Below are 12278 nucleotides of genomic sequence, written 5' to 3'. Positions count from 1 at the left end.
GGAGGCATGGGTTGGTGGTGGTCTCCTGCAGGATTGAGGGCAGTAAGTGTAGCAGTACATGCATGGGATCCTTTGAAGGACGTCGCCATTACCTCCACCATAGTTTGAAAGTGAAGTTGCTCAGTCGTTTCCGACTCTTTCCAATCCCATGGACTGTAGCCTACCAGGCTCCTCCCTCCATGGGATTCTCCAGGCAAGAGTACTGGAATGGGTTGCCATTTACTTCTCCAGGGGATCTTCCCAACCCAGGGATCGAACCTGGGTCTCCCTCATTCCAGGCAGATGCTTTAACCTCTGAGCCACCAGGGAAGCCACCCCACCGTAGTTTGGCCCCAGGTAAATAGCAGGGAGAAAACATAGCTCCACCCATCAACAGAAAATCAGATTAAAGATCTACTGAGCATGGCCCCGCCATCAGAAACAGACGCAGTTTCCCCTTCAGTCAGTCTCCCCCATCAGGAAACTTCCATGAGCCTCTTATCCTTATTCATCAGGGGGCAGACAGACTGAAAACCATAATCACAGAAAACTAACCAATCTGATCACAGGGACCACAGCCTTCTCTAACTCAGTGGAACTATGAGCCATGCCATGTAGGGACACCCAAGATGGTCATGGTGGAGAGTTACGACAAAATGTGGTCCACTAGAGAAGGGAATGGCATACCACTTCAGTATTCTTGCCTTGAAAACCCCATGAACAGTATGAAAAGGCAAAAAGATAAGACACTCAAAGATGAACTCCCCAGGTCAGTAGGTGCCAAATATGCTATTGGAGATCAGTGGAGAAATAACATAAGAAAGAATGCAGACATGGAGCCAAAGCAAGAACAACATCCAGTTGTGGATGTGAAGGGTGATGGAAGTAAAGTCTGATGCTGTAAAGAGAAATATTGCATAGGAACCTGTTAGGTCCATGAATCAAGGCAAATTGGAAGTGGTAAAACAGGAGATGGCAAGAGTGAATGTCGACGTTTTAGGAATCAGCGAACTGAAATGGACTGGAATGGGTGAATTTAACTCAGATCACCATTATATCTACTACTGTAGGCAAGAATCCCTTAGAAGAAATGGAGTAGCAATCATAGTCAACAAAAGAGTCCAAAATTAAGCACTTGGATGCAATCTCAGATGACAGAATGATCTGTTTGTGTCCAAGGCAAACCATTCAATATCACAGCAATCCAAGTCTATTCCCAACCAGTAATTCTGAAGAAGCTGAGGTTGAATGGTTCTGTGAAGACCTACAAAACCTTCTAGAATGAACACCCCAAAGAGATGTCCTTTTCATTATAGGTGACTGGAATGCAAAAGTAGGAAGTCAAGAAGCACCTGAAATAACAGGCAAATTTGGCCTTGGAGTACAGAAAGAAGCATGGCAAAGGCTAATAGAGTTTTGCCAAAAGAACACACTGGTCACAGCAAACACCCTCTTCCAACAACACAAGAGAAGATTCTACACATGGACATCACCAGATGGTCAACACCGAAATCAGACTGATTATATTCTTTGCAGCCAAAGATGGAGAAACTCTATACAGTCAGCAAATACAAGACCCAGAGCTGACTGTGGCTCAGATCATGAACTCCTTATTGCTAAATTCAGACTGAAATTGAAGAAAGTGGTGAAAACCACTAGACCATTCAGGTACAACCTAAATCAAATCCCTTATGATTTTACAGTGGAAGTGAGAAATAGATAAGGCACTAGCTCCAATAGACAGACTGCCTGAATGAACTATGGATGGAGGTTCGTGACACTGTACAGGAGACAGGGATCAAGACCATCCCAATGGAAAAAAAATGCAAAAAAGCAAAATGGCTATCTGGGAAGGCCTTACAAATAGCTGGGAAAAGAAGAGAAGCAAAAAGCAAAAGAGAAAAGGAGAGATATACTCATTTGAATGCAGAGTTCCAAAGAATAGCAAGGAGAGATAAGAAAGCCTTCCTCAGCAATCAATGCAAAGAAATAGAGAAAACCAATAGAATAGGAAAGACTAGAGATCTCTTCAAGAAAATTAGAGATACCAAGGGGACATTTCATGCAAAGATGGGCTCAATAAAGGACAGAAATGGTATGGATCTAATAGAAGCAGAAGATATTAAAAAGAGGTGGCAAGAATACACAGAAGAACTATACAAAAAAGACCTTCATGACCTAGATAATCATGATGGTATGATCACTCACCTAGAGCCAGACATACTGGAATGTGAAGTCAGATGGGCTGAAGGAAACATCACTACAAACAAAGCTGGTGGAGCTGATGGAATTCCAGCTGAGCTATTTCAAATCCTGAAAGATGACACTGTGAAAGTGCTGCACTCAATATGCCAGCAAATTTGGAAAACTCAGCAGTGGTCACAGGACTGGAAAAGGTCAGTTTTCATTCCAAACCCAAAGAAAGGCAATGTCAAAGAATGCTCAAACTACTGCACAATTGCACTCATCTCACATGATAATAAAAGTAATGCTCTAATTTCTTCAAGCCAGGCTTCAACAGTATGTGAACCGTGAACTTCCAGATGTTCAAGCTGGTTTTAGAAAAGGCACAGGAACCAGAGATCAAATTGCCAACATCCATTGGATCATCAAAAATGCAAGAGAGTTCCAGAAAAACATCTATTTCTGCTTTATTGACTATGCCAAAACCTTTGACTGTGTGGATCACAACAAACTGTGGAAAATTCTGAAAGAGATGGGAATACCGGACCACCTGACCTGCCTCTTGAGAAACGTGTGTGCAGGTCAGGAAGCAACAGTTAGAACTGAACATGGAACAATAGATTGGTTCCAAATAGGGAAAGGAGTACATCAAGGCTGTATACTGTCACCCTGCTTATTTTATATGCAGAGTACATTATGAGAAATGCTGGGCTGGAGGAAGCACAAGCTGGAATCAAGATTGCTGGGAGAAATATCAATAACTTCAGATATGCAGAAGACACCACCCTTATGGCAGAAAGCGAATAATAACTAGCCTCTTGATGAATGTGAAAGAGGAGAGTGAAAAAGTTGGCTTAAAGCTCAACATTCAAAAAACTAAGATCATGGCATCCAGTCACATCACTTCATGGCAAATTATATGGGGAAACAGTGGAAACAGTGGCAGACTTTATTTTTCTGGGCTCCAAAATCACTGCAGCCATGAAATTAAAAGATGCTTACTCCTTGGGAGAAAAGTTATGACCAACCTAGACAGCATGCTAAAAAGCAGAGACGTTACTTTGTCAACAAAGGTTCATCTAGTCAAGGCTATGGTTTTTCCATTAGTCATGTATGCATGTGAGAGTTGGACTATAAGGAAAGCTGAGTGCTGAAGAATTGATGCTTTTGAACTGTGTGCTGTTGGAAAAGACTCTTGAGAGTCCTTTGGACTGCAAAGAGACCCAACCAGTCCATCCTAAAGGAAATCAGCCTGAATATTCATTGGAAAGACTGATGCTGAAGCTGAAACTCCAGTAGTTTAGCCTCCTGATGCGAAGAACTGTATCATTTGAAAAGACCCTGATGCTGGGAAAGATTGAAGGCAGGAGGAGAAGGGGTTGACAGAGGATGACATGGTTGGATGACATGACGGATTCAATGAACATGAATTTGAGTAAATTCTGTGAGTTAGTGATGGACAGGGAGGCCTGGCGTGCCGCAATCCCTGGGATCGCAGAGTCAGACAGGACTGAGTGACTGAAAATACCAAATCACTATGTTGTACACCTGAAACTTACATAGTGTATGCCAAGGATACGTAATAAAACAGAAAATTTCACTTACATCAAACTATCATCTACTAGATAATTCTTTGTAGTCTCACATAAATATCTTTTGACTAATATACGGTGTTGAAATAAATGACCATTTTTATTTTTGAAGGAAAAGATAGACAATCCCAGGAGCAAGAAAGCTAACTTGTTCATGATTTCACCTACAACCGAAAGAAGAAAAACAAGGTTGAAATTTAACAAGGCTGAATTTCCCTTTTAGGAAGGTAGTATGTAAAGTCCAATTTGTAAAGTTTAAATAGAGAAAGCTACTCACTAAAATGTGAAACTTCAGGATGAGCAAATGTAAAAAGCGTGTTTGGGCTCTTTAAGTATAATACATTAGTTTCTCATGTGGTTTTGTTCTCTAGTATATTTTGGCGGTGGCAAAATTCGCCCCCCCCCCCACTTCACTTCACCAGTACATAATCGGCCCTTTTCCATGTAGCTGCATATGGCTAAACAAAATTTTTGGATATTTCTGTATTCAAGGTGTTAAAATCCATTACTACCATCACACTTTTTTGAGGCCTGAATTGCCCCAAGTTTGGCCATGTGGAGTCCCTTCTAACTAGTTCTTGGTTTTAATTTCTTTAAATTTTGAAATAATTTCTAAATAAATTTTAGACTTACAGAAAAGCTGTAACAATTAATACAGATAGTTCATGTATAACTTCCATTGAACATGTCCTAATGGAAACACCTTATATAACCATGATGTAAATGATCAAATTCGGAACATTAACAATGATACAAGTAACTAAACTGCAGATCTTTGTGGAATTTTGCTAATCTTCGCACTAATGACATTTTTTTTTTTAGTCCACTAGCCAACACAGGTACCCACGTTATGTTCATGTGTTATGTCTTATTATTTTATGACTGTCCCTCAGTTGTTCTTTTTAATATATTTATTTGGCTGTATGGGGTCTTAGTTGAAGCATGCAGGGTCTCCTTTGTTGCGTCACATGGGATCTTTCCTTGTGGCACACAGAGTGTCTAGTTGTAGCACGTGGGCTTAGCTGCTTCATGGAATGTGGGATCTTAATTCTCTGACCAAGGATTGAACCCACATCCCTGGCATTGCAAGGCGGATTCTTAACCATTGGACCACCAGGAAAGTCCCTCCTATGTTGTTCTTTGTACTTCATGATACACACAGTTTTTAACAGTACTGATTCGATATCTTGTAGAATGTTCCCCAGTTTGAATGTTTTGTGTTTCCCCACAATTAGAGTGAGCTCATGCAATTTAATTAGCCCTGAGTACATCATATCATGGATTGATGATGCTAAAGTGTCTTCTTAGAGATGGTGTTAAATTTGATCACTTGCTTGTGTGGTGCAGGGGTTCAGAACAGCCTTCCTGAAAATATGCCATTTTGGCATGCAAATTATTTTCAGCCACAGGCAATCTAGATGCTACGGGCCCAAGATAAACTTTTACCTTTTCTTTAAATAATTTAAATTGAGGGCAGTGCCGAAATAACAGACAATACTAGAAATAACTTTTTATGACCCATTTCTATGGCAGGACAAACATCTAATTACTAAAAATATGTCCTTCTTATTGTGCTGTGACTTACCCTCCCACCCTCTCTGAAATTCCATCCCTTAATCCCATTACTTAAATCAGGATGGCATGTATACCTCATTACACCTTTCTGACTCAGAACCATTCATGTAAGATGGGTTTCTGTATGTGTGGCATTCAATTAGATTTTCTTCTGTTAATCTGTCTCATGTCAATTTAATTCTTAGACAAGCCAGAAGAATCTAGAAGGTTAGAGGAAAGTTTTCTTCCTCCCTGACAGTGGTCTCTGCTGAATTTCTCCAACATAAAGTTACTGCTTTTCCTTTCGTAATTAATAAATGTCTTATGTGCACAGCTTTTGACACTATGCAAATATCTCGTTGCTTTCCGTACTTTCATCCACTAGTTTTACTATCAACCAACAGTTCTTTACGCACCAGTTTTTTCTGTCATGTTTGCCCCAAATGATTCCTATTACCTTCAATCCTTCTTCACTTATTAGAATTGCTCTCTAAATTAAAGAAGGGGTAAACTTTCTCCCCAATTTATTTGTTAATTCAATTACTTAGTTGAATTATTTAACTATGACAATTCAACTATGTTCACATGAACTCTTTTAATCTTGGAGCATCTTGTGAGTCTAGTGTCCTGGAACAAGAACTTTGTGAAATAACACTATAAATATGTTAACATCCACCAGGAATGGGCTAACAGTGTAACCAGAGACTAACATTCTAACCACTTTACTAACCATCATGACTTTTTGATTCTTAAAGTACATGGGCATAAATACATAATTGTCATTATTCTGCATGATCTACATGGCTTTTCAATGTAAGTCATTAAAAATGCTGCTTAAAGGGAGTAATTGAGGACTTCCCTGGTGGCCCACTGGCTAAAACTTTGTGCTCCCATTATAGGGCACCTGGGTTCGATCCCTGATCAGGGAACAAGATCCTGTATGCTGCAACTAAGACCCAGCACAAGCAAATAAATGAATAAATAAATAAAATTGTTTTTAAAAAGAAAGCAATTAATTCCAATTCTTCTGTTTGGTATCACATACGCTACAGACAATTACTTATAATTTTTTTATAATTGGTATGTGATAGTATTCCTGATAAACAGAAACAAAAATAGCGTACTTTCTTAATACAATGCTTTCATGATGACAAAAATGTTTTTCCAAGGTAATTTCTAGATACTGATATGTATAAATTCAATTAAATTGGGATTTGAAGTGAAAATTATGTAGTCCACCTCACAATGCAGCCATTGTTTCAAGCCATCCCTGCTGAATTCCCCTATTAGCAGTTAATAATATTTTAAATGCAAAGGGTGTGGGGCAATAAAATGGTTTGATGAATACATATTATCTCCATTTTTCTTTCTACGATCTATCTATATTTAAGAGTTTCTCTAATAATTGTGATTTTTTAAGGAAAGTTTAAGACTCTTTCTATTTAAGAAATAATGCATGAATTTGTCTGATACTCTAATACATGATTTTGCCTGGTTTTGTTCCAAATTTCTCATGTTCCCAAACTCTATTTCATTGGTTTATTTATTTTATTTCTTCCACAAACCTAGTATGGTTTAAACTTTCCTTCTTTTCATATTCTTTAGGTATAAGACAGTGAGGATGAAATTTAGACATGTAGCCTAAGATTAGATACTATATAAATTAATTACAGCTTCTAACCGGAAAGAATTTTAAGTATACCAGTAATCACTGAAATAGGGAGTCTGTGATGAATGTCAGCCAAAGGTTACAGTTGAGGTATTATGGTTTAATGGAAAGGGAAATGCTTTGTGGAAATAGAGAGTTTTGATAGGATTAAAGAAGGAACAAACCTTAGATGTATGGATATGGGGAGAAGTAGGGCATGCCAGTACGTGCATAATGTAAGCAATAGATTGGTGGCGTATGAATGGAGGTAACAGCAGCCCACTGCTGAGGTGGAATCAAGATCATATTTATATAGACACTGAGTGACAGAGAGATCCACACTAATAACGGGAGCAAAGAGAAACTGCTGACTGGACAATCACTTCCAGAGAAGCAAGAGATAATGATAACTTGAACTAAAAGCAATGGAAACTGAAACAAAGAAAGATGGGGCCAGACTTGGAACTCCTAGAAGGCTCGTATCTTAATCACCGCTTGCAGTTGAGGGATGAGGACAGGGAAAAGGCAGACATAAAAGATGAATGATATTGGTGACTTGTGCAGGTGAGACTGGGACAGGACACTGGCAGTATCATTCAAAGAAAGAGGAAACCTAGAGAAAAAGCCCTTGGAGGGGCATGTTCTGGTGTGAAATAACCCAATATCAGCTCCTGATAGAACCCTAGGACTTCACAATGCAGCAGTCTAAACTCAGATTTTAAGGAGATACACTAAGCTGGAGGCTAGAGAGAGGTTTAGAACTGAGTAATGCGGTGAAACTGGAGAAGGCAATGGCATCCCTCTCCAGTACTCTTGCCTGGAAAATCCCATGGAACGAGGAGCCTGGAAGGTTGTAGTCTATGGGGTTGCACAGAGTCGGACACGACTGAAGTGACTTAGCAGCAGCAGCAGCAATGCGGTGAAACAATTAATTTGATTATGCATAAAAACATCACTGTTATTGCATTATTAATAAAGCAGGTATATCTTGTTGACTCATGCATGGAAATACATACCTAAGTACATATTAGCTTTAAAACGGCAAGTCATTTTATTTTTATATACAAGTCTGTTTATTTATACTTAGATGTAGGTTAGTTTTATTTTTGTGTACAGATCTGCTTAACAATCACTCAACTTCTGGGTAACTAAAGAGCCTTTATAAGTAGTTTATATTGTCTAGACCCAAGGTATGCAGCAAACCCAGTCTGGAGCAAAATGGGAAATAACATCTTTCTAACGACAGGCTTAAAAGTCCTAATCCAGTAATTTAAGATGTCTCCTTTCTCTGGTAGCAGAGCTGAATAATACCTAGCTGCCAGACTACCATTCACAGGGACAGCTAAGAAAACAAGGTACAGGCCACCGAAAACAAGACCAACCAATCCACCTTGTGTTATGGTACAGGTTTCACAATGCAGATCACCTGTATTCAAAGGTAAACTTACAAAACGTTTGTAAGATATGTTTGCTGTCAAAAATGGGATCAACGCCACTGGTAAGCCAGCAGCCTGTGTCACATGTAAGATGCATCGAAAAAGACTGTTTCCTATTAGGCAACAGAGAGCAGCATTAAGTCCAATATGTTAATCCATTTTCAAGCAGATTTCTTTCTGCTTCTAGAAGTTCGTTAATTTTTCTGGCTATGATATCAATTAAGTTCTCCTTGATAGTACCATCTGGTTCATGATTTTCCATCTTGAGCCTTACACTCTTCTCCCAGCAGTCGCTGCCTCCTCCGGTCTTCATCAGGCAAGTGAGGGCTCACCCCAACCTTTGCTCAAGTCGCCTATGTGCAGCCATTTTGGCTGCCACAAGGCAAGTCATTTATATGTTCTTTTATTATATTCACAGTCTTTGTCATCTAGAGTTGTGAAGAAAAAATGACAGAGACTGAAGATTTGTCAGAAAACTTTCCAGTGTAGGTCAAAATACTTGTGAGCTCGTGGGTGGACTGAGAGAATATTACACTGAGTGAAATAGACAGAGAAAGACAAATTATGTATGATATCACTTACATGAGGAATCTAAAAATATACAACAAAGGAATATATATAGCAAAAGAGAAACTGACTCACAGATACAGAAAACAAATTAGTGGTTACCAGTGAGGAGAAGAATGGGGGAAAGGGCACGATATGGGTAGAGGATTAAGAGATACAGAATACAATGTATAAAATAAAAAGCAATAATATATTGTACAGCACAAGCAATTATAGCCATTTTTTGCAATAACTTCGAATGTAGTATAATCTACACAAATACTGAATCACTATGCCATACCTTAAACTAATACAAGATTATAAATCAACTATATGTCAATAAGGAGAAGGCAATGGCACCCCACTCCAGTACTGTTGCCTGGAAAATCCCATGGATGGAGGAGCCTGGAAGACTGCAGTTCATGGGGTCGCTGAGGGTCAGACACGACTGGGCGACTTCACTTTCACTTTTCACTTTCATGCACTGGAGAAGGAAATGGCAATCCACTCCAGTGTTCTTGCCTGGAGAATCCCAGGGATGGGGGAGCCTGGTGGGCTGCCGTCTATGGGGTCGCACAGAGTCGGACACGACTGAAGCGACTTAGCAGCAGCCGCAGCATATGTCAAGAAAAAGAAATTGGTTATTCATGGAATGTCTATGAATGTTAATTCTATCTGGCACCAAAACAGTTATGGTGAAGATATAAGGAAATATAAGTTGATCATTCTCTGTAATGACTTATAATCTTGATGAGCTCAAACAGCATTCTCATCTGAATCTTGATTAGAGTATTATATTTTCATTTGTTATATCACCATAGATTATGTCTCATATTGGGCCATAAGCTCCTTGAACTAAAATGTCTTCTACTTCATTTTAGCCCAAACAGACATAGTTGACTATTTGTTCAAACTATTAACCACACACAGTAAGTCAACATATTCCTATTCTGAAAATCACAACCTTAGAGAAAATTTATAAATATTAATAATAGGAGCTTGAAATATATTACACAGACCCTTTATAAAAACAGGAAAAATTACTACCATGTAGGAACTAACATAAACAATAACTTAAACTTAATTGCTAATAGTCTGCCTCTGCTCTTTAGGGGGGAACTTTGTCAGAAATTGATTGACTTCAGTTCAATAGCTGACATCGACACAAGTGGATCCTTTCATTTCAGGACTTACCATATACTGACAGTTACTTTCTAGAATGAGGTAGAAAATAAGGCATAAACATCAACAATTAGTTACTAATTTCAGGACTTCAACAATCCCATATAATGTGCTAAAATTCATTAACAGGGCCATGTTAAAGGAGAGGTAGGGATAGAGACAGAGAAGGCAATGGCACCCCACTCCAGTACTCTTGCCTGGAAAATCCCATGGACAGAGGAGCATGGTGGGCTGCAGTCCATGGGGTTGCGAAGAGTCGGACACGACTGAGCGACTTCACTTTCACTTTTCACTTTCATGCATTGGAGAAGGAAATGGCAACCCACTCCAGTGTTCTTGCCTGGAGAATCCCAGGCATGGGGGAGCCTGGTGGGCTGCCGTCTATGGGGTCGCACAGAGTCGGACACCACTGAAGCAACTTAGCAGCAGCAGCAGCAGGGATAGAGAAAAAAAAGTGGCCCCGGAAATCAAGAAGGCAGGTGCAATAACTTTCTAACCAACAAAAATATCATGACTATCTTGAGTATTTGCTATGTAAAATATACTAAGTGAGGTGCCAGATAAAAAGAAATATAAGATGGAACGTTCCCTGCCCTCAAAGAACTTCTACTCAAACTGGAAGCAAACCACCACCCCCTACATGTAAGAACACAAAAAAACACATTCAGAGAGTGAAAAAGAATCCTCTTATAAGGTTTTTTTTTTAAACAAGTTATACAAAGAGTAAGGCAGAGTCCTCAACAAGTAATTGCATGAAATAAGCAATGAAAATAACTATAGTTTATATCTACTGAAGGCTAGCAACCTGAAAGGTAGGCAGATGAGGAAACTGAGGCACAGAAAGATGACATAATTTGCCCAAAGCCACACAGCTGGCATCAATGGAACCCCAAACCAGGTCAAATGGATTCCAATGTCCAAGATGTTCCACTTAGACATGCTGCTTTCCTGCTATGGACTGAACTGTGTCCCTACCAAATTGGTATGTTGAAGCCCCATCCCCAATATGACTAAGTGTGGAGATAGGGCCTTTAAGGAGAGAACTAAGGATAAATGAGGTCGTGAGGGCGGGGTCCTAATCTAGTAGGCATGGCATCCTCATGAGAAGGGGAGGGGACGCCAGAATTCTCTCCCTCTCTGTACACACACCCAGGGGGAAAACCATGTGAAGCCACAGTGAGAAGTCAGCCAGGTAGATAGGCCTCACCAGGAGCAAACCCTGATGGCACCTTGATCTTGGACCTTCATCTGCCAGAACTGTGAGAAAATAAACTTATGTTGTTTAAGCCACCCAGTCTGTGGTATTTTATCATAGCAGCCCTAGCAGACTAATACACTACCTGTAAAAGAAAAGACGAGAATCTTGCCTTGCACCAACAATGGGACAATACCCACTGCTTTTAAATAGTTTAAAACCCTTTACTTTATTCCTAAGTTCTCCATCTGCATGCATGTGCTCATGCACACACACCTTTCAATCAGTAGTGATATTTAATTAACTATGCAAATATCTTCTAATGGATAATTGTGGATCACCTCACTAAACCCACTGGTGCTTCACACTTGCACAGTACAGGCTCTTTTTTGGGGGGTAGGGGAGATAAGAGAAGGAGAAAAAGAGTCTGGAATGTACTGAAGAGCTCCTATAAGCCATTTAAAATACTTAACGAATGTTCATTGGGAAATCCCTTATTTTAAGTCTCACACGTACTATCAGTTTTTCAGCTAACTGCTGAAGGCAACATTAATGCTTTAATAAACTAGGTAATAATTGATGTAATGTGTAGTATCATGTAGGATAATGCTATTAAAAACCATAGTTAACAGTTTAGAAAATCAATAACATATTAAACTAAGGTTAGTGCTTCTGGGAGCGTTCTTTGGCGAACAGTTGTTTTCTGACAGATTGTGACTGCTTCTTCTGCATCTTGGAAGTTAGAACATGTTCTGCTGCCTTAGTGACTGTGGAGAGTTTGTGTCTCTGGAAAAATCACACATACACACAGACACACACCAACCAGTGAACCACAGAACCACATTGCATCTTCCCTCAGCGGAGCTGCTTGCTTACAGGTCTGCAGGTTGGGGAGGAGGCAGGGAAAGGGAAGGCAGCTAAAGTCTGGGCCTGGGGCGTGTTTCCTTTGCTGTCTCCACACA

The 12278-nt window shown here is 39.7% G+C and overlaps 1 long non-coding RNA gene and 1 pseudogene across 7 annotated transcripts in view; both read right to left on the bottom strand.

The window, feature by feature from the left end:
- LOC147340119 (uncharacterized) overlaps positions 1-12278 on the bottom strand; it is a 571221-nt gene that overhangs the window by 63348 nt on the left and 495595 nt on the right. The gene's annotated exons all lie outside the window — the stretch shown is intronic.
- On the bottom strand, positions 8035-9547 carry LOC147340128 (transmembrane protein 126A pseudogene; annotated as a pseudogene).

Source organism: Bos grunniens, chromosome X, assembly GCF_055505025.1.
Source record: "Bos grunniens cultivar Pamir isolate PY7600 chromosome X, Bosgru_T2T1.0, whole genome shotgun sequence".
NCBI lineage: Eukaryota > Metazoa > Chordata > Mammalia > Artiodactyla > Bovidae > Bos > Bos grunniens.
Note: the sequence above shows the minus strand (reverse complement) of the source record. Positions and strands in the feature narration are given on the sequence as shown.